At 42.5% G+C, this 19,745-nt stretch overlaps 2 protein-coding genes across 2 annotated transcripts in view; one reads left to right on the top strand and one right to left on the bottom strand.

Annotated features, from left to right (window-relative positions):
* Positions 1-19,745, top strand: part of MICAL3 (microtubule associated monooxygenase, calponin and LIM domain containing 3) — a 1,031,057-nt gene that overhangs the window by 507,203 nt on the left and 504,109 nt on the right. The gene's annotated exons all lie outside the window — the stretch shown is intronic.
* The window catches only part of LOC111526405 (cat eye syndrome critical region protein 2), a 193,565-nt gene that overhangs the window by 116,149 nt on the left and 57,671 nt on the right, over positions 1-19,745 (bottom strand). The gene's annotated exons all lie outside the window — the stretch shown is intronic.

The raw sequence follows: 19,745 nt of genomic DNA, 5'->3' as shown, positions 1-19,745 counted from the left end.
GTTAGTAAGCTATGGTCTAACACCTGTTAGTATAAATAAAGCTTTACTGAAACACAGCCTTGCCCATTCATTTCTGTAGTAAATTCAGTAACTGCAACAGAAATTATCTGGCACTCAAAGCCTAAAATATTTAATATCTGACCCTTTACAGAAAATATTTGCCAATACTAGCTATATGGAACATCCAAAAAAAAAAAAAAAAAAAAAAAGGCGGGGGGAGTCTTTCTTCTCCCATAGAATCCATGTTCCAAAAGGGTTTTTATGTGTTTTATTCACTGCTAGAAAAATACCTAGCAAGTAGTACACATTAATTTTCAGAATTAATGCAAGGTCTTCTTGCTTTTATATATATATACTTTAAAAAAAATAACGGCTGGGCGCGGTGGCTCAAGCCTGTAATCCCAGCACTTTGGGAGGCCGAGACGGGCGGATCACGAGGTCAGGAGATTGAGACCATCCTGGCTAACACGGTGAAACCCCGTCTCTACTAAAAATACAAAAAACTAGCCGGGCGAAGTGGCGGGCGCCTGTAGTCCCAGCTACTCGGGAGGCTGAGGCAGGAGAATGGCATAAACCCGGGAGGCGGAGCTTGCAGTGAGCTGAGATCCGGCCACTGCGCTCCAGCCTGGGCGACAGAGCAAGACTCCTTCTCAAAAAAAAAAAAAAAAAAAAAATAACGTGTAGAGATGAGGTCTCACTGTTGCCCAGGCTGGTCTCCAAGTCCTGGCCTCAAGTGATCCTCCCCTAAAGTGCTGGGATCCCATGCACGAGCCACCACATCCAGCGAACAGTATTCATATAAGAAAAAAAGAAAACCACTTTTTTCTTAACAATTACAATTTATTAAGTTTCATTGTGAAAAATTAGTAAGAAATAACACACTGAAGTTTTTCAGCTGGAAATCATCCCAATAATAAGGACATACCTTACGACAGGGTTATTCAATCTTTTGGCTTCCCTGGCCCACATTGGAAGAAGAAGAATTGTCTTGGGCCACACATAAACTACGCTAACACTAATGATACCTGATGAGTTTTTAAAAAAAATTTGCAAAAAAATAAAAATAAATCTCAAAATGTTTTAAGAAAGTTTATGAATTTGTGTTGGCCTCAAAGCCGTCCTAGGCTGCAGGCGGCCTGCGGGTGGGTGGGTTGGACAAGCTTGCATTAAGGGAAAACATTCTGGGCTCATTTTGATGTTAAATTAAGTTGTTTTAAGAGACTCCAAATACAGGAACCTAATCATGGCACTAAGGACAATTTACTCTCATTATAAACTACTTGTCAGTCGACAAGTCTCATCAAAGTGATTAAATATTTTCAACCGAAAAAACGTGATGAGAAGGGAAAACATTTTCCCCACTAAACTCAATACTACACAACTTTAGGTTCTGGGCTCAGCTTTGAGCCCTGTTCAGGTTGAAAGGGACTCGTTTTAGAAATGTTCTGTTTGTAACGCATGTCATCTGGGGCATTTTTGTTGTTACTGTGCTTCCAAGCACAACTTTAGTGTGCACTATATTACTGCATGTTATATTCAGCTTGCTAAAGAAATGCATTTTTAAAACCCCACATATAATGTACAATTCTTTCAACTTTTCTGTTTATTTGAAAGTTTTCATAATAAAATATTGGGAGGAAATATTCCTAGATCACAGAAAAAAATTTTCATTAACATTAAAGTCTCATTTCTATTACTCCACAAAAGACACACTGTCCTTTTAAACTATTAAGTTACAGTAAGTAACATCCATCTTTCAAATTCATGGTCAACACTGGTTAACATTCACACTATACATCCTTGAAGTCGAAGGAAATTTTTCCTTTTATCGTTGTACAGACACTGGAAAACCTGCATCACTCCTATTGAGAAGCAGTGATACTCACCTTGCATTTTAAAGTCTGACAAACTTTAAAATCTTTTTTTAAATCCCTATACTATTTAGAAATTTCTAGGGACAGTGAACAGTGTGACACCTTGATAAGTCAAAGCATATCTAAAAAGACATCATAAAAAAGCAGGAACTCCTACTTACAAAATATGTCTACGGTAATATATTATTAAAAATCTATTTCAGGTCCTCGGTGATGGTATGGATGGGGAGGTATATAATGAAAAAGAAATATATGATCAAAAACATGTCGAGGAAGTGTATGTATGTGAGTTCCAATAAGCTGGAATTTAAATAGAAAGGTTGAAGTCACAGCAAGTAGATGAAAGGCGGCCCCTTTAACATTTGCTCCTGGAGTCCGGCAACTCTCAGCAGTTGGCTGGAGACTAAGCTGGCTGATCCCGTGGAGCTTCAACAAAGGGACGAAACAAACTGAGTCCCCAGGGCCCCCCTCCCGACAACGCGTGAAACAACTTGATAAATGATTGCTCTGTCAGGGGATGAGGAGATGGAGACGTCTGGGAGCAGAGGGGGAATGTATCTAATTTAGGAGGCCAAGGGGGAAGGGGAAGACAGGGAAGGCAGAACAGCAGACAGGGGCAAGACCATCTAATCGCGCAAACACTCAGCAGAGAACGAGAAACCAACACCAGAAAATCCAACCGCTCTCTGAGAGCTGCAGTCATTAGACTGCAACAAGAGACTAGGCAGAGAGACCAGTTCTCCCCAAGTCACCAGGATTTTAAAAGAAAAATTTCCACCTTCCACAACCCATTCTCCAGCCTCAAGTCCAAGCTTCAGAAAGTGCTGCTCTCATACTACTTCGTTCATTTGGGGATGACATGAAATACAAAATCCTTTCCCCCACCCCCAGCTCCTGCGTAAAGATTGCTGATTCAGGCCTGAAAGTCAGAGGTGCAAGAGCCCAGGGCTTAGCTCACTTAAGGAAACATTAATTACCTTGAAACAAAAATAGGAGGAGTTCACATCTGGGGCTCAACACTTCCCTTCTCCTCTGCCCCCTTCTCTAGAGTGTGAGCACCCACTATTTATACAGCCTCTTCCTGACCGAGGACTGATACTGGTCCCGCAGGACTTCCCTGCCTGGGGAAGACTCACTGGAGACAAACTCAGCATCGCACAGGCATTTCAGAAGTAGGCACAGCTCAACTTGAGAAGAAGGTTGTCAGAACCTGAAGTGGTACAAAAGCAGCTTCCCAGAGAGTGGCCGGTTAATTCATAAGGGATGCTCTAGCAGCTTAGGCATCTGATGAAAGACCATTACGGAAGTTTACAAGTCAAAGGTGGAACCAGCAACCCGAGTCCTTCTTGCGTCACTGCAGTTTATTTATGAACTAGACACAACTAATATTGCGGCTGTAACAGAAGTGCTGTGTTGGATTATTGGGCACAGAACCTTATTTAAATGTTGAATTAAGCCTGGGCTGTGTTGGTATAATTTAAGCTAACAGCAAATGGTATATCAAGAAACTCAAGGCTGGGCGCGGTGGCTCACGCCTGTAATCCCAGCACTTTGGGAGGCCGAGGCAGGCGGATCACGAGATCGGGAGATCAAGACCATCCTGGCTAACACGGTGAAACCTCATCTCTACTAAAAATATAAAAAATTAACTGAGTGCAGTGGCATGCACCTGTAGTCCCAGCTACCCAGGAGGCTGAGGCAGGAGAATCTCTTGAGCTCAGGAGGCTGCAGTGAGCTGAGATGGCGCCACTGTGTTCCCACCTGGGTGACAGAGGGAGAAAGAAAGAGGGAGGGAGGGAGGGAGGGAGGGAAGGAAGGAAGGAAGGAAGGAAGGAAGGAAGGAAGGAAGGGAGGAAGGGAGAAAGGAAGGGGGAAGGGAGGATGTGGGAAGGAGGGAGGGAGGGAGAAAAGGAAAGAAAGAAGGGAAAGAAAAGAAATAAACTAAAAAAGTTTCAGAATTTTACCTCTGCTTTGCCCAGCACTCTTGGAGGATAACTGATAATTCATAGCTATGACCCCAAATCCACTTTATTACAGTGTGTTTCAGAACATCTGATGTATTAATTAATTTGGCCAGAGAGACACTGTATAATACAAGGGACAGGATGACTACGAGAAAAAAACCACTGTTTCACTGGATTAAGTTGGATGGTCCTGCTCCTATTGATTTTTTTTTTTTTTTTTTTTAAGAATTAAAAGAGCTCTAGTGAGTTTAGTCTAGGAAAAATGTGTTTGTGGCCTGTCCAGAATTTTCACTGGACCAAACAAAAACAGAACTTGCTAATTCCCCAGACATCTTTCTTGTCAGATTACGCAGTTCAAAAGGTGCTCAGGGTTTCCTAAACTTAGAGATGAGAGAAGAGGCACTGCACCATGGATCTTACTTTTGTGAATTGCTGACTACAATTAGTTTGACTAATTCTAATCAGCAATTCACAAAAGTGTGATCTTGCAATTATACAACCAGTCTCCAAATTCTACCTTGCTTTCCGATCTTTCTGCCAAGGTCTGAGTCTTACAAATACAAGCAAATTCGTGTTCATGGACTGTCAATCTGAAAAGACTGTCAACTAGTCAGTTTCATGGAATGCATAAGAAATTGCAAACTGGTAGCAGGCAGCAATGTTTGTTTTGGTCTGCAGTTTTGTCTTGTTTTTCACTGGTTGTCCAACATTTAAAAAAAAAAAAAAAAACTTTGGAGGAGCTTAAAAAAAAATAATCTGGATATCTCCCTTTTCTTGAAAAATCAAGTCTGACTGATTGACAGTTCTTCATGACTCAGCTGGCACTAACAGGGGGCTGCCTCTCAGACTGGACATGGATCCTCCAGCTCATTAACCGCACATCAGGCCCCATCCCCTCCATTAAGTTAGTCACCTGTCTGGCCCTGCAGGCTTCTGAGTTTCAACATCAGCTCTACAACATCAGTGAGAAGCAGGTTAGCTCATACTTGAACAATACCCCATGTGTGTTCCTTCCTTTCTTTCCATCAGTCCCAGATAATGCTGGCTGCTCTCCTCAAGTCCCCCCTGACTTGACACTATCCTTTGACTGTAACACCCAGGATTTAACGAAATACTCTCTGACTAGGAAAAAAAAGACGAGACTCACTGCCTTTATTATAAACAGCAGTAGGTAAAGGTATCCCACACCCAAAATGACCACAAGAGAAAGTGCTCAAGAAAATACACACAAACGGAACATAAAACAAGACAGGAGTGACAGCGCAGCCACGGGGAGTGTGGGGGGAGGGGGACATAAAAAGTGGGTGGGGGTTCTAATCCATGGTTGGGGTGAACTTATTTCTAGACTTCTGGGAAAGTGATTCAGGCAACAGCCTAAAGGGTTAGTGTCCAAAAGGAAAAATTAGACTAGTGTTTTCCCCTGAAGAATGTCTACTGTACTGCCACCACGTAAAGCAGTGAATCCTAAAGCAAGGTTCTGCCTGCATCAGTCTTCAGAACCCGGCCTCAGAAGCTGCATTTCAAATTAAGCAATCCAATGGTTCTCAAACACACTCAAGTTTGAAAAACAACCGAATTCCACTACAGTTGCCTAGAAGGATGGGTCTGGACTCAGAGCATGACGTCTCCTGGATCCTTCCTTGCCTTCGTTCAAACTGACTTAATGTGAGTGGCCTTTCCTCTGTGTTCCCACTCACCTTGACAGAACAATAGTCACACCATGCTTAACCGTTCATTCTTCCAAGAGAAGCAAAAGGCCTCTTCAATTTATTTATTTATTTATTTATTTTTACCCTCACGGATAGAGAAAGTGGCTTGACACAGAGTAAGTACTACCTATTTAACAAAATAAGTTATTTTACTCTGTGCCTTACTTTAAAACACTAGGGGAAAAGGTCTGACTAAATGATCTCTAGTGACCTTAGTTATATTCTAGCATCTGTTTTATGCGCTAGGGAACTATTTCTCAACCTATTTTTCATTACCACCCTTTTAAGGAACCTTTTTAGATTCGCTCCCCATTGTCCCCAAACCATGAAATTTTAGTATTACAGAAACAGGCTGTGTATTGCACAAACCATCATAATAGCTAAGTTTTTTTCATCACCTCCCCCTAAAAGAGCCAATTTTCAACAACAGCACCTCCTTGATAATGCATTCAATTGTATTTAGATATTCACAGTAACACTGTGATGACAGGCGGCCAGGCACAGTGGCTCATGCCTATAATTCCAGTACTTTGGGAGGGCGAGGTGGGTGGATCGCGTGAGTTCCAGAGTTCAAGACCAGCCCTGGGGAACATACAAAAACCCTGTCTCTACAAAAAATACAAAAATGAGCCGGGCATGGCAGCGTGCACCTGCAGTCCCAGCTACTTGTGAGGTTAAGGTGTGAGGACTGCTTGAGCCCAGGAGGTGAAGGCTGCAGTGAGCAGTGATTGCGACACTGCACTCCAGCCTGGGCAACAGAGCCAGAGTCTGTTTAAAGAACAACAATAAGGAAGACAAAAACAACGTGATGACAGGGGAGAATGTAACTCTAAAACGTAATTTTAACTTCTTTGACCAAATCAACACATGGTTTGAGTTGACATGTGTTACTGACAACCTTTAAAATACCTTTATCAGCTCTACATATAAACCTTCCCCAAACTGGGTATAGCATTCCTTTAAAATCCACACACTATTATTGAGACAGACTACACATGAAAAGTGTTTCTAAAGATTTTTTAGATCAGCCATATGAGGCCTTCACACACATATTGACTTTAACCAGAAAGTGATATTGTTCATATCAGTTCAAAGAATTAACTCTGCAGTTTGCCAACGATATTAGCATTCCACCCAAAAATCAGTGCGGTACTTAGGCAACCAGAAATGTCACACACGAGGTGGGGATGTAGCTCAGAGGTAAGAGTGCATGCTTAGAAATGTACCAGGAAAAACACCATACAGAATCTGTTGTATTTGTGGGTAACAATAAAGCATCTGACTGTCATCAATACTGACATGAACACGTCTCTGTTCAAGTCACACTCAAAAAGACACATAACGCTGGGTGTGCCAGCTCACACCTGTCATCAGAGGGTGAGGTGGGGGAATCACAGTGAGACCCAGCCTATACAAAAAATAAAAATTAGCCGGGTGCGGTGGCTCAAGCCTGTAATCCCAGCACTTTGGGAGGCTGAGACGGGCGGATCACGAGGTCAGGAGATCGAGACCACTCTGGCTAACACGGTGAAACCCCGTCTCTACTAAAAATACAAAAAAACAAGCCGGGCGAGGTGGCGGGCACCTGTAGTCCCAGCTACTCCGGAGGCTGAGGCAGGAGAATGGCGGAAACCCGGGAGGCGGAGCTTGCAGTGAGCTGAGATCCGGCCACTGCGCTCCAGCCCGGGTGACAGAGCAAGACTCCGTCTCAAAAAATAAAAATAAAAATAAAAATAAAAATAAAAATAAAAATTAGCCGGGCATGGTGGCGCCTGCAGTCCCAGGTACTCAGGAGGCTGAGGTGGGAGGGCTGCTTGAGCTCAGGGGTTTGAGGCTGCAGTGAGCTTTGATCACGTCATGGCATTCCAGCCTGTGCAACAGAGCAAAATCCTGTTTCTTTAAAAATAAAAATAAAAAACAAGTGTTGGCGAGGATGTGGAAACACTGGAATCCTCATACACTGCTGGTGAGAATGTAAAGTAATGCAGTGACTTTGGAACAGTCTGGCAATTCCTTAAAAGGTTAAACACAGTAATCATATGACCCAGAAATTCAACTAGCTATATACCCAAAAGAAATAAAAACCTAGGAGCACACAAAGAACACTTTTTTTTTTTTTTGAGATGGAGTCTCGCTCTGTCGCCCAGGCTGGAGTGCAGTGGCACGATCTCGGCTCACTGCAAGCTCTGCCTCCTGGGTTCTCGCCATTCTCCTGCCTCAGTCTCCCGAGTAGCTGGGACTACAGGCGCCCACCACCACGCCTGGCTAATTTTTTGTATTTTTAGTAGAGATGGGTTTTTACTGTGTTAGCCAGGATGGTCTCAATCTCCTGACCTCGTGGTCAGCCTGCCTTGGCCTCCCAAAGTGCTGGGATTACAGGCATGAGCCACCATACCCTGCCAGAACTTTTACAGGAATATTCATAGCAGTGTTACGGATAACAGCCAAAAAGTAGAAACAACCCAAATGTCCAACAACTGATGGAACAGATGAACCAAATGTGGTATCAGTCATACAATGGAATGGTATCTGGCAATAAAGGAATGAAATACTAATACCTGCTACAACATAAATAAACCATAAAAACATTCTGCTAAGTGAAAAAGCCAGGCACAAAGGGCCACAGTGTGGCTGTATGATTCCACTTACAGGAAAGGTCCACAGTGGGCAAATCCACACAGGCACAAAGCTCAGTGGTTTCCAGAGGATGGGGAAAAAAGTGAGTGGAGTGTGCTTGCTGAAGGGTTTAGAACATGAAAATGTTCTAAAATTGACTCTGGTCATGGCTGCGCACTCTAAATATACTAAAACCACTGAACTGTAGACTTCAAATGAGTTAACTGTACGGTTTGTGAATATCTCAATAAGCCGCACCCCTCCCCCCAAAAAATATACTAAAACCACTGAACTGTAGACTTCAAATGAGTTAACTGTACGGTTTGTGAGTATCTCAATAAGCCGCACCCCTCCCCCAAAAAAATCTGTGAAAAAATACAAGGGATACCAGAAAACGTGTTTGATGCTACAACAGGCATCAGTAAGAATTACCACGTTAGTCTTTTTTTTTTTTCCATTTTAAGTAACGCTCCAATGATACTATTCAAAATATAAATTCAAAATATAAATATAGTTTTCTATGCTCCTATTTTAATTTATTGAATTCAGGTGAAACAGTAGTATATAAAAGCAAGGAACTGCTGGTAGTTATTCAAGATTTACATGCAAACAATTTTATGCCATAGCTCCTGATGGAATGGATCACTTTTAGAGATGATGAAGTTGAAACAAAACATATAATGTTTTGAAGAGTGTTCTACACCATTAATTTACTGAGAACAGGAAACATGTATGTACAACAACTGCTGTGTCAGGCACTATGACTCATGTTTTACATACACACTATAATCCTCCCATCAACCTTGTGAGGTATTATTGTCTTCATTTGAAATAGCTCAAAACCAAATATCCTCAAAGACCAGAATAGTTCAATTAATTACTGTAAGTTTCAGTTTCTTGACCTATAAAAGAAATAACAGTCCTATATACATCAGAGTTCTAAGAGCTAAATGAAATAAGGTATATTAAGTGTCTGATTAAACGGGTACTCAAATTTCAGGGTTTTCTTTTTTACCCCAGCTTTAGCAAAAACAGATACAGCATTCAGGAGCTAGCAAAAGATCAACACTGTCAGGTCCACCAGGATTCCCTTTAAGTTGTGAGCACTCGATCATGCAGCATGCACAAGGAACTACAGACAGAGCACTCACAGATCACTGTTGTGATCAAATAAAACTAACGGAGTTAATCTGGTTTAATGATATGCATTAGCATAATTATGGCAAATAATGAAATATATATAAATAGTAGGCAATGATTGACTGTAACTATTATGACTTATGTACCCAATGCAATTGTTTCAAGGGACATTTGAGAGCCAAGGAGTGAGCTGTTTTTAAAACCAGCAAGAGACACTGCAGCCATGACCTACAGGAATGATGCAACCTTGTTCTTTTCCCCAGTGAGTGTTTTCAAAGAAGCCTTGGCTGGATGCTGAGAAACAACTCCAGGTGTACAGAGTACAAGTGAGGCTTAGGATGGAACACTTCTTTCCTCAGCACTACAATCTGACAGGGCAGTCTAACCCAGAGAGAAAGCTGGCAGAAGGAGAAGGAAAATCAATCACACCCTGAGAGGCAGGGGCACTGGGGTATGTGGTGGGGGTGGAGGTGGGAGAGGGTTAGAGATAATTGAGTGTGATGAACTACAAGGGCTGATGGAGGATAAATTGGCTGATGGAGCATCTTGAAGAATTAGGGGGCAGAATAAGCGTGCCAGATGGAAGGATGGCCAAAGGACATGTGGGAAGAGAGGGAGGGCGCAGAAAGGTAGGGCCACTACTATAGATACACATTTGCAATGTTCACCAGGAAACCATGCACACCATTTTGCTAAACAAATGCGGGTATAGGTTATGTGCATTTTTCATATAGAGCTCAACAGAAGTTTGACAACTGTAAGAGGCCTGACCTATGAAAGAAGTAATGCAGATAAAATGACAACAGCAGCATTTCAGAAGCCAGACTCTGAAAACAGAATGATGTGAATCAAGTTCCAATGTACCAATTATAAATTTAATAAAAAGGAAAACTATCATCAGCCCTGTGGTAAAGAATGTCCCATATAGGGGGCCGGGCGCGGTGGCTCAAGCCTGTAATCCCAGCACTTTGGGAGGCCGAGACGGGCAGATCACGAGGTCAGGAGATCAAGACCATCCTGGCTAACACGGTGAAACCCCGTCTCTACTAAAAAATACAAAAAACTATCTGGGCGAGGTGGCGGGCGCCTGTAGTCCCAGCTACTCGGGAGGCTGAGGCAGGAGAATGGCGTGAACCCGGGAGGCGGAGCTTGCAGTGAGCTGAGATCCGGCCAATGCACTCCAGCCTGGGCAACAGAGCGAGACTCTGTCTCAAAAAAAAAAAAAAAAAAAAAAAAAGAATGTCCCATATAGGAAATGAATACTCTCAGACACTTGGTGGGGGTATAAACTCTATGCTGGTGGGGGTTTAACCTCTACATAGCAATTTGGCACTATTTTCCTTCTCTTTATTGTAACTAAACTATTTTTTCTCCTAAGGAGAAAGTCCTTCCCTAGAGACCAGACTAATGGTGGCTTAGTCTTCCACTGGCCGTACAGGACTTCTTACTGCCACTCTGACCATGAATGAAAACATCTTTTGAGGCTCATGCAATCAAGCTCTAGTTCTCTGCTTCTCCCTGTTATTCACCAACCTACCCATTTCTTTATAATAAGTTGTAATCTCCTTCTCTCCCTCCCACCATCAACCTAAATGGTTGTGAAATCCTTACTTAGAACTCATCCAACGCTGTATAGTTCCTTTTTATCTTCCGTAAATCAACCCCCAGATATAACTTACTCTGCATAAGCTAATCCAGAGATGCTCCCTGTGAGATCTTTTTTTTTTTTTTTTTTTTTTGGTAGAGATGAGGTTTTGCCATATTGGCCAGGCTGGTCTTGAACTCCTGGGCTCAAGTGATCCGACTACCTCGGATTCCCAAAGTGCTGGGATTACAGCTGTGAGCCACCGCGCCCAGCCTCCCTGTGAGATCTTCATATGCCGTGCTCTCAAATCCTCACCTCCTGTCTTTTATCTTACTATGTCGCATGTCATTCATATCCAAAATACCTATTCTGACTACACTGGAATCTCTAGTCCTTGTAATACTATATTTTCTTCCAATCTTTTAGTTCCCTTTACCTATTAATTCTACCATATATTGACTGAGGACCTTCTTTGTACCAACCACTGTGCATTTCTCTCCATATCCACTCTGGACCGTCCCCCTGCCACCATGATCAGTCACTTCAGTCATTCTCCCCATGATTCCAGACTCTCCTCTACCCCACCAATCCTTCTTTCACTCCATGCAAAATCCCAACCCTGATGAATAATTACAGCATTTATATGTTCTCCTAGGCAGTTATCTGAGCACTAGAAAAATGAAAACCAGTAGACTCACACATGTACACCGATACCACTATAAGCTATCTCCATCATCAACCAAGCTCCACAACCCCTCTCCTGTCCTCCTAAAGGCCACTCCAAACATTTGTCTCTCTTGAGCACATTTCCCCACCACGCCTATTCCCTAAGCACTCGCACATGACTCCGCTGCTTTTATACATGCACACATGCACACACACTCACACGCACACACACGCTCACACACACGCACACGGGTACACGTGCACACACACATACACGCACAGTCACACGCACGCACACACACATAAAAACATTATTTTTCTCATCCGGGTGCAGCGGCTCATGCCTGTAATCTCAGCACTTTCAGAGGCGGAGGCAAGAGGATCATTCGAGCCCAGGGGTTTGAGATCAGCCTAGGCAACATACGGAGACCAGGTCTCTAATTTCAATTTTAAAAGAAAGAAAGAAAGAAAGAAAAAGAAACAGTATTTTTCGCTAGGAACAAACTCAGTATTTTGAAAACTTTTACTATGAAATAAGGGGGGAATAAACATGCTTTTATCTTACTTGTTTGAACTGTATTTGGGATAATCAAATGTTTGATAAGAAGTTTCTGTTTATAAAGATATTCCAGTTATCTTTGAAAAATGAATGACCAAAAATTAAATTATTGCCATTGTGTAAGTACTGTGCACTCTGAAGGTACTAATACTAAAAAAAGAAAAAAATCGCCACTGTGCAAGCCCTAGAAAATAATGGATCTAGGATCTAGGCAATAACCATCAATGTCTGCTCACATCTCAGAGACAGCAGACATTATGTGACTACTTCCATCACCATCCATTAAGAATTTGTATTCCCCCATTTTTGCAATCTACCCATCTGACAAAGGGCTAACATTCAGAATCTACAAACAACTTAAACAAATTTACAAGAAAAAAACAACCCCATCAAAAAGTGGGCAAGGGATATGAATGGACACTTCTCAAAAGAAGATATTTATGCAGCCAACAGACACATGAAAAAATACTCATCACCACTGGTCATCAGAGAAATGCAAATCAAAACCACAATGAGATACCATCTCACACCAGCTTGGCTACCCAAGCCAGCAGCAGCAACTCGCCCTCGTCCCCTTCCACGCTTTGTTCTTCAGCTCTTCATAATAAATCTTGCTGCTGCTCACTCTTTGGGTCCACACCACCTTTAAGAGCTGTAACACTCACCCGCAAGGGTCTGCGGCTTCACTCCTGAAGTCAGCGAGACCATGAACCCACTGGAAGGAACAAACTCTGGACGTGCCACCTTTAAGAGCTGTAACACCCACCATGAGGTCCGCGGCTTTATTCTTGAAGTCAGTGAGACCAAGAACCCAGCAGAAGGAATAAATTCCGGACACCATACCATCTGATCCAGCGATCCCATTACTGGGTATACACCCAAAGGATTATAAATCATGATGCTATAAAGACACATGCACATGTATGTTTACTGCAGCACTGTTCACAATAGCAAAGACTTGGAACCAACCCAAATGTCCATCAATGATAGACTGGACAAAGAAAATGTGACCCATATACACCATGGAATACTATGCAGCCATAAGAAAAGGATGAGTTCATGTCCTTTGCAGGGACATGGATGAAGCTGGAAACCACCATTCTCAGTAAACTATCACAAAGACGGAAAACCAAACACCGCACATTCTCACTCTTAGGCTGGAATTGAACAATGAGAACACATGGACACAGGGTGGGGAACATTACACACAGCTGCCTGTCGGGGGGTGGGGAGCTGGGGGAAGGTTAGCATTAGGAGAAGTACCTAATGTAAATGACGAGTTGATGGGTGCAGGAAACCAACATGGCACATGTATACCTATGTAACAAACCTGCACGTTCTGTACGTGTATCCTAGAATTTAAAGTACAATTAAAAAAAAATTGTGTTCCCCCAACATAAATCTGAATTTGATCAAATTTAACCACCAATTTACAGGACATAGAGGGAACAGAAGAACATGTTAAATGATTCAATGGAGATAAAATCAACAACTTCCAAGCTGGGAAAATCTACAGAAAAAGAGAAACATGGTTTCTCCAAAACATAAACTGCAAGAAAAAGGGGGAAACTATAGAATAAAAAAATACTGAGGCCGGGCGTGGTGGCTCACGCCTGTAATCCCAACACTTTGGGAGGCTGAGGCGGGCAGATCACCTGAGGCCAGGAGTTTGAGACCAGCCTGGCCAATATGGTAAAACCCTGTCTCCACTAAAAATATAAAAATTAGCTGGGCATGGTGGCACATACCTCAGTTCCAGCTACTTGAGAGGCTGAAGCAGGAGAATCCCTTGGACTCGGGAGGCGGAAGTTGCAGTGAGCCGAAATCGCACCACTGCACTCCAGCCTGGGAGACAGAGAGAGGGACTCTGTTTCAAGGTGGGAAAAAAAAAAAAATTAAAAGAACAGAACCATTGACAACATATGAACTTTATTTGAATGTGACTTTAAACAAATTATAAAAAGTAGGGAGGACTACTACGGAAATATGAAATTTGACAACATTAAGGAATTCTGTTTAATCTTTTTATGTGTGATCATATATTGCAGGTTTTTGTTTTTTTAAAGACCAGTGTCTTTTGGACAGATAAATGGATATATTTATGGATGAAATGATATGATATCTGGGATTTGCTTCAAATAATCTGGGAAGGGGGGAAACAGGTAAAACAAGACTGGCCTTCCCTTGGAAACTGCTGAAGCTATATATATGATGGCTACCTGAGGGTTTATTTACTAATCGCTTAGCTTGATACACGGTTAAAAAGAAAATTCCTCTGTATTTCAGCCACCCAAAGCAGAATTCTGGGAAGGAGCACCGAAGCCTTTCCCACACTCCCACTTTGAACTACTCACCAGTTTCTGTGGATCTTATCTCTTTTCCTTTCTCTTTAACATCTCTTTTATGGCCCCTATTCTTTATTCCCACCGTCACCAGTCTAGTTCAGAGTCATCATCATCTCTCATTTAATTAAATGTTAACCTCCTATCTGGTTTATCTCTAGATTAGACCCTTAGTCTATCCGCCTAGACTAGAAACCAAGAGTTAAAACAGTTTCCAGTGTCTAGAATGCTGCTTCTCCTCTAAGATCCATCAACTCTGCCCAAGCTAATTTCTACACTTGCTTCTTCAACATTTAACTCAAGCTCTGCTGTCCTGGGAAGCCGTTCTCAATCCCAAGTCTCATTTAGATGTATTTGCTATGTGCCCAAGGTATCCTTTTGCATAGTCCTATTCCTATCAGAGCCCACACAGTAGTTTAGTTGTCTTTAACTTATTTGACTTCCTATACTCAGCATCTAAAACCGGACATGTTATAGGCCCTCAATAAATATGTACTGAAAGTAAGAATTACAAAGCACAAGAAAACATGAGACCAAATAGGTCCAGAACAGAAGACAGATTGACGGCTCGAAGCACAGTTGTTCTCACACCAAAAATCACTCCAGGGTGCTGCTACACCTGTGTTCACATACATGCGATTAAGATCCTCTTCCTCAGATATTAGATGCAATTTACAACCTCTGAAGACCGTACCACACTACACTTGGACTCTAAAAGGAGAAGCAACCACATTCATCTTTCCAAACAAATTTACTAAACAAAATAACAAACCAAAAGTAGTGAGAAGAAAACAAGCACAAGACACTTTCTTAGCATTTTTTAAAAGGCGAGTAAATGCATAGTTAACATAAAAGCCAAGCTTCCAGAATAGACACTGTAAAGAAATAAGCCTGAATTTTAGATATTAGATTATATCAATCTGAAACGCAAGGACTCCGCCTTGCCTTCAACCTCTTGTCTGGAAAAACACCTAGTAAAAAGCAAGCAATAAATATTTCTTACATTAATGTCTAGGGCAAAAACACGGCTTTGAAAGTAACCATGGAGAAGACCGGCCACAATTCAGAGGAGCCGCCCAGAGGGAGACAACTGTATCACCGTTGCCCGTGCCCTACACACGGCCTGTGTCCTTGTCTACTGGTTCTTGCCGGAGAGAGGGACACTGATCCTCCCTTTCATCGACAACACACAGCTGCAGGTGCATTTCCACACGGGGACGGGTGAGCGCTCAGACATCGCCTTCCATTTCTGAGTGTACTCTGGCCACTGGGTGATCATGAACAGCCATGAGTGTGGGCCTGGAAGTGTGAGGAGACATCCAACAATATGCCCTTTGAGGACGGCAGAGTATTGGAGCTCCACGTCACAGTGCTGGACGATGCATACCAGGCAATGCTAAATGGCATCACTGTTACAGCTTTGCCATCGCCTCCGGCCAGGGTCTGTAAGGTGGCCCAAGTGTGGAGAGATGTCTCCCTGAACTCAAGGTGTGTTTCGCCTCCGGCCAGGGTCTGTGAAGGTGGCCCAAGTGTGGAGAGATGTCTCCCTGAACTCAAGGTGTGTTTGCGACTGAGGGAGATGACCACACTCCCCATTGTGGAGGAATCCCTGTTTCTACATGACCATGGGATTCCCAGAGCCTGCTAACAGAGTAATCCAGTAATCCCTACTCACGCCAACCCTTAGACTTCGTCATTCAAACTTTACCAAATTAAAAAAAAAAAAAAAAGTAACCATGGCTGGGTGTGGTGGCCCAAACTGTAATCCCAGCACTTGGGGAGGCTGAGGCAGGAGGACTGCTTGAACCCAGGAGCTCAAGACTAGCCTGGTAGGTAACAATTACCTTCTCAAAGTTCATTTAATTCCTTAGCATATTCTGATAACATAATATAAAAATATTTTAAGATGTGCTGACAATGACAGGATCTCAAGAGCTATAGGTTCTGAATAGAAGATGCAGTGACGAAAAACAAAAAAAACAATGGAAAAGATTAAGGTGGAAAAGGCAAAGTATTATTTATGCATATTGAGGCTTTAAAACAGTGCTACATGGGTTTCTGGTTCAGTGTGTGAGACACTGAGGAGTTTGGAAGTCCGACTTAACAAGTAACAAGGTAAACACACTGAAGACGAAACAAGTCTTCTTAGATTCCTCAAAGAGATGAGGTCACAGGGCAAATCATAGTACCCAAACCTGGAGACAGCCAGGAATACAGAGTATCACAACTGACCAGAGAAGAAACCTGCAAGGAAGCCAGTGCCTCAGTGTGAACAAATCTGAGAGCTAAAAACTCCAGGGGAACCCACTCATGGTGTGCAGGGAGCAATTCTTCTAAGATTTACCTCTGGAGTTCTACCAGGTTATCATAGTGAATATCAGAGAAAAATCCTTCCTTGCCAGAAGCAGGAGACCATCCTGGAAAGGAGCCATTCTGAAACAGGCCAGAGCACTTAATTTTTTTTTTCTTTTTTGAGATGGAGTCTCGCTCAGTGGCCCAGACTGGAGTGCAGTGGCACGACCTTAACTTACTACAGCTTCCACCTCCTGGGTTCAAGCCTCCCGAGTAGCTGGGACTACAGGCGTGTGCCACCACACACGGCTACTTTTTTGTATTTTTAGTAGAGATGGGGTTTTATCAGAGCCTAACTGACCCAGTGGAAGGGAATTCCCAACTCCAGTCTGCTCTAGCCATCTTGTCCCATGAGGAGTACGGGGATAACTGAGAAGCATGTGTGAAGTTCACCATCCAGAGGCAGGCGCTCACCAAAAGGCTGAGACCTAATCCTAAGACTAAAGAATGCTTCCCCCTTTCCCACCCCTCACCACCACATTGCTAAAGGCCTACTTCACTCAGTACATCCTGTCCAACTACCAAGAAAAACTGCAAGGCACACTAAAAGGCAAAAAATAGCGTGAAGAGACAGAACAAGCATCAAACCAGACTCATCGAAACCAGACTGAGAGAGGGCAGGGAAGTGGAATTATCAGGCAGGAAACAGAAACCAATTCTGATTAATGTGAAGGACTCTAATGGAGAAAGCAGACAGCTTGCAGCAACAGGTGGGTAGTGTGAGCAGGGAGATGGGAATTCTAAGAAAAAATGAAAAGAAGAGCCACAAAGCAAAGCATCATGACAGAAACGAAGAATGCCACTGATGGGCTCATTAGGAGATTGGACACCACCGAAAAAAGAATCTCTGAGCTTAAGGATGTATCAATACAAACTGAAAACTAAAGGAAAAAAAAGACAAAAAAAAAAAACAAACAGAAGATAATACCCAAGAACTCTGGGACAGTTACCAAAGGTGTAATACAAACACAATGAAAATACCAAGAGGAGAAGAAAGGAAGAGAAGAAATATTTGAAACGACGACTGAAAATGTATCCAAATTAACGTCAGACACCAAACCACAGATCTAAGGAAGTTCAGAGAACACCAAGCACAATACATGCTCAAAAAACTTCTCTAAGTTCAGGTGCGGTGGCTCACACCTGTAATCTCAGCACTTTGGGAGGCTGAGGCAGGCAGATCATCTGAGGTCAGGAGTTCAAGATCAGCCTGGCTGACACAGTGAAACCCCGTCTCTACTAAAAGTACAAAAAATGAGCCAGGCATAGTGGCGTGTGCCTGTAATCCCAGCTAGTAGGGGGGCTGAGGCAGAACTGCTTGAACCCAGGAGGTGGAGGTTGCAGTGAGCTAAGATTGTGCCACTGCACTCCAGCCTATGCCACAGAGTGAGACTCCGTCTCAAAATAAAAACAAGAGCAAAAAACAAAACAAAACTACTCTAAACGTGTCATATTCAAACTACAGAAAAAATACACATAAAGAAAAGAAAGAACACATCCTGCAAGAAGCCAAAGGGGGGGAAAACACCTTTTCTATAGAGGATAAGGATTACAATGTATCTGACTTCTCAGAAACCAGGCAAGCAAGATAAGAGGAGTCAAATAAAGTGATGAGAGAAAAAACCCACCAACCTAGAATTCTGTATCCTGCCAAAGTATCCTTGTGTAGTGGAAGAGAATAGACTTACTGAAACAACAACTGAGATGTGTAGACCTGCCTTGTAAGAAATTTTAAAAAATAATAATAATTTTTTTTTTTTTGAGACGGAGTCTCGCTTTGTTGCCCAGGCTGGAGTGCAGTGGCACAGTCTTGGCTCACTGCAACCTCTGCCTCCTGGGTTCAAGGGAGTCTCGCTCTGTCGCCCAGGCTGGAGTGCAATGGTGCAATCTCGGCTCACTGCAACCTCCGCCTCCTGGGTTCAAGCAATTATCCTGCCTCAGCCTCCTGAGTAGCTGGGATTACAGGCACCTGTCACCCATGACTGGCTAATTTTTTTGTATTTTTAGTAGAGACGGCGTTTCACTATGTTGGCCAGGATGGTCCAAACTCCTGACCTTGTGTTGTGATCCACCACCTCGGCCTCCCAAAGCGCTGGGATTACAGGCGTGAGCCACCACGCCCAGCCAAAGAAAAATCTTGAGAGAATGGAAATGATACAGGTCAGAAACTCCGATCCACACAAAGAAAAAGCAGTGGAGAATGAATGAGGTTGAAATAAAAACCTAAAAAACTATTCTTAGCTAATGGGTGTGTTCGAAATAGTAACGGCAACAATATATTTTATTATATACACTGATGTGTACTTATACATGTATCTAAGTGAAATGACAGACAGCAACAATACAGGAATGGGAGGAAAGAATTAGGACTATCATTATTATAAGGTCCTCACAATACCTATCAATGTGGGTAAGGGACAGGAGCAATAGAAGTTATGTCATCTCTGTACCTTCCTTTCCATTTCTGCTGCAAATCTGAAACTTTTCTACAAATTAGTTTATTGAAGATAATAATAAAGTGATAAATGCATGTGGATAAACATTAAAGTGATAAAAGTGTAAATAAGATGAGAAAAGCACTAAATCAAAACACTGAGGTACAACTTTACTGTGTTTCATCATCCCATATCATAACCTCATTTTTTTTTCAAATACAAAGTTATATTTATTTTCAATAATGAAAACAACACAACAAAGTGGAGTCAATCCACTAATATTTACAATTTAACACAATGGCTGGAACAAACTATGCTCAATAAATAACACATAAACCAAGTAAGATTATTCTTGAGACTCCTTAGGGTTGCGTGCGTGTTTTAAACAAAATTGAGGGAGTGGTGGGTAAAGAAAGCCATCCTACAGACTTGACTGAGAAGGGTTCCAAGTAAAGAACAGCCAAGGAACAGGGTCCCCAAATACTAAGTTAGCAAAATGAATA

Source organism: Piliocolobus tephrosceles, chromosome 19 (genome assembly GCF_002776525.5).
Source record: "Piliocolobus tephrosceles isolate RC106 chromosome 19, ASM277652v3, whole genome shotgun sequence".
In the NCBI taxonomy this organism is placed as follows: Eukaryota; Metazoa; Chordata; class Mammalia; order Primates; family Cercopithecidae; genus Piliocolobus; species Piliocolobus tephrosceles.
The sequence above is the reverse complement of the archived record's forward strand: the minus strand, read 5'-3'. Positions and strand labels throughout refer to the sequence as shown.